Source organism: Lissotriton helveticus, chromosome 5_1, assembly GCF_964261635.1.
Source record: "Lissotriton helveticus chromosome 5_1, aLisHel1.1, whole genome shotgun sequence".
Lineage (NCBI taxonomy): Eukaryota > Metazoa > Chordata > Amphibia > Caudata > Salamandridae > Lissotriton > Lissotriton helveticus.
The window spans coordinates 1096183720-1096187193 of NC_136065.1; positions in this window are offsets into that span (position 1 = coordinate 1096183720).

Below are 3474 nucleotides of genomic sequence, written 5' to 3' on the forward strand. Positions count from 1 at the left end.
CGATTTTAAAAGTAAATGAATTGTATGTAATTTTAGTTATACTTTTAAGCTCAAATTGACCGAAATAAAGCTATTACCGACTGATTGCTAAGAATCAACAAAGGGATTAGATACCAAATGTTTACAGTTTTTAAGAGTTGCACAAAACATGTATTACACAGACCATTGAATTAATCGATATATCGACCCTTAAATTGTGAAATTTTCGGTTACACACGCTATGATTGAAACTGGGCTCGCCAGGTCACAACCCCCGAGAAGGGCTGCCTCGCACAAAAGGGGGACATTGAGGTGGGGAGAGGGTATTGAGAGGGGGGCTGGTGAAAACAATCAGCCTAAATAAACTGGGGGTGCGGACTAACATTAAGAGTGCAGAAGAAGGCCAACAGTGCTGGTGCAGTGAGACAAGGCTAGGGGGGCAGACACAGGTAAGAAAAACATGCAGCATCTGGTGCAGCTCGCTGTCAAGACGGAGTGAATATACACATGGGAAAAAAATACTAGGGATTACTTTCCCACCCAAAATAAGCCTGCGTCCATAATACATTCATACACTACCCAACGCTCTCCACAACGGGGGTCGACAAACGCCACAACAGAGGCATGCTGCTTTTAGCACTAAACGGCAAGGCGGTGTGTGTGTGAGAACGGGTCGGCCTAACCTGCGGAACTCTAGTTAATAGGCAGGTCCACGTGGCGGGGGTGGAGTAAAGCCATTGTCAGGGTGTCTGGCTAGTCGTGCCTGTAGTAGGAGCAGTGCCGGCGGCCAGCAGTGCCTGCAGGGGTCTGGAGAGCCTCAATCAATCAATCAGTCAGAGTACTTGTAGAGCGCGCTACTCACCTATGAGGGTCTCAAGGCCCTGAGGGAAGGGGGTGCTGCTACTGCTCGATGAGCCAGGTCTTGAGGAGTCCTCTGAAGGCGAGTAGGTCTTGGGTCTGCCGTAGGTGGGTAGGGAAGGTGTTCCAGGTCACAATCAGGGAACAGAGGCAAGAAAAACGAGCACAATGAGGGGGCAGAAGGCAAGAAAAACGAGCACAATGAGGGGGTAGAAGGCAAGAAAAGCGAGCACAATCAGGGAACAGAGGCAAGAAAAACGAACGAGCACAATGAGGGGGCAGAAGGCAAGAAAAGCAAGCACATTCAGGGAACAGAGGCAAGAAAACCAGCACAACCAGGGAACAGAGGCAAGAAAAACGAGCAAAACCAGGGAACAGAGGCAAGAAAAACAAGCACAATCAGGGAACAGAGGCAAGAAAAAAAATGAGCACAATCAAAGGGGCAGAAGGCAAGAAAACGGGCACAATCAGGGAACAGAGGCAAGAAAACGATCACAACCAGGGAACAGAGGCAAGAAAAACGAGCACAACCAGGGAACAGAGGCAAGAAAAACTAGCACAACCAGGGGGCAGAGGCAAGAAAAGCGAGCACAACCAGGGAACAGAGGCAAGAAAAGTGAGCACAACCATTGCAAGTGAAAATATAATTTTGAAAAAGAAGGGGAGTATGCTATTTTATTTGAAACGATATTACAATATGCTACTGATCTGAAATTGGCACATAGTAAACCCATACAACATTTCTTGCTATCAGATTTCAAAACTGCTCAATCCATCCCTGGCCAGTAAGATTCTACCATCAACCACCGCAAAATCTTCACTTCCCAGCAGCAAATCAGGCAAACAATAAGGAGCAGAGAGGGGCTCAATCGCATCAACGAACACTGATGTACCAAGCTTCCCAAAAAGGACCGCCCACCCTGGAGCGTCCGCTGCCCGCAAGCTGCAAAAACTGCACGAACAAAGCCAAGGCGTCAAGTACAAGGAGAGATTAATTCCAAGTAGGCCACAGCAGACAGGTCAGCAGCTCTAATCAACGAAAGCACCCTAATAAGGAGTCTCTGCCTTTGTGTCTTCTGGTCTTTAAACCCCCAGCACACTAAATTACAATCAGTGGTTTAGCACCAAACGTCTTCGAATCAAAAACAAACCGAGTGCACAAGAAACAGGAGGTGGTAATCCAAGAGGTGGGAGTCTAGTACCAAAAGAGGACACAATCACTCAAAGAACCATTTACGCAACATAAGCTAGCGTAATCAAATACCACCACAAAAACCACACCGGGAGAGAGCACGTGGGAAATCATTCATACTTTTCTCTTTGTGGAGGACTTCAAAAAATAGATGAAATTGGCTGCGAGGGTCGCCAGTAATAAAGAATAACCAGAGATGAATGAGTAAGTACAAACATGAGAGAAAGAACTGTTTCTATGAAATAATATGCGAGATTGGGGAGGGCGTGGAGAGAATGCCACCAGTGGCAAGAGAAAAGGTGTATGCGGCGGAGGTAGAAATTGAAAGGTCGGCTAAAATGTAAACTATGCACAGTAAAAGTGCTAAAAAATGCGGTAGTGAACTATGGGCGGGCACCAGTGGAGGACTGTATACACATGAAAGAGTTGGATTGGTGGCATCCACTCCCGTGCACTGAGGGTGGAGAAGACTGTAGCAACTCAAGCTATAGCAAGTTAAAGGACATTCCCAAAAGAAGCAGACTTAATCCTAGACACTTAAAGGAGGGGGGACACCTGAGTACCTCAAAAGACATACTCAAGGAAATACATACAATCAAGAAAAGAGACAACCACATACACTTGGGAAACACACAGAAGTAAAGGGGGCCCAGGGAGAGGAGAGTCACTCTTTTTCGCAGTTTTGTTTATAGAGCGCTTACTCGGCCAAGGGTATTGGAGTGCTTTACATGAGCACCAGTTAGTTATATTACACAATCACATTCATTTTTGGTAGGCACGGGGAGATTAAGTGATTTGACTCTGAGGGTAAAATCCTCAAATGCTAGGAATACTAGGGGACAGCACTGACATACAACAAACTGTTTCCACAAAGAGAATCGTGTAGAATGCCATCCACGGGCACTGCCCACTCCCACAAACACACACATTCCAGGCAGTAGGAAAGCCTGTCTCAATCCCAGCCCTTTGACCTCTTGCCTACCTCTTCCTGCCAGGCCCGCCCTGTGACCTCCGCACGCAGCCAATCAAAGTCTCTTTGTGTGTCCGCCTCACACACGGAGGGGGGGGCAGAAGCGGCGCGCGCACCCGCGGTCTCACAGAGCCGGGTCCGCGAGCACAGATCTCACCGCCACCGCCATCTCTCGCCATCAGAGGTGGGGTCGGCTGCTCGTGAACACAGAGGTGCGCGGCGATCACTGCCGTTTGTTGTTGTGGTTTGGGAGGCATCGTGCATCGTGGACACTAGAATGTGAACGGCACGGTGACCTCCATTTTAAGTGTATGAAACCTCTGAAGATCCTGTGAAGAGCGAGGCTTACGTCCTTTACTGACCCCCTCCTGTACCTAGAGTCCCAACAGCATATAAAGTGGTCGGACAGGGCTCTCGAGCTTTATGAATTCTTAGGGGCGATTACTAAGTGGCAAGATTAATACAGGAGGCGAGA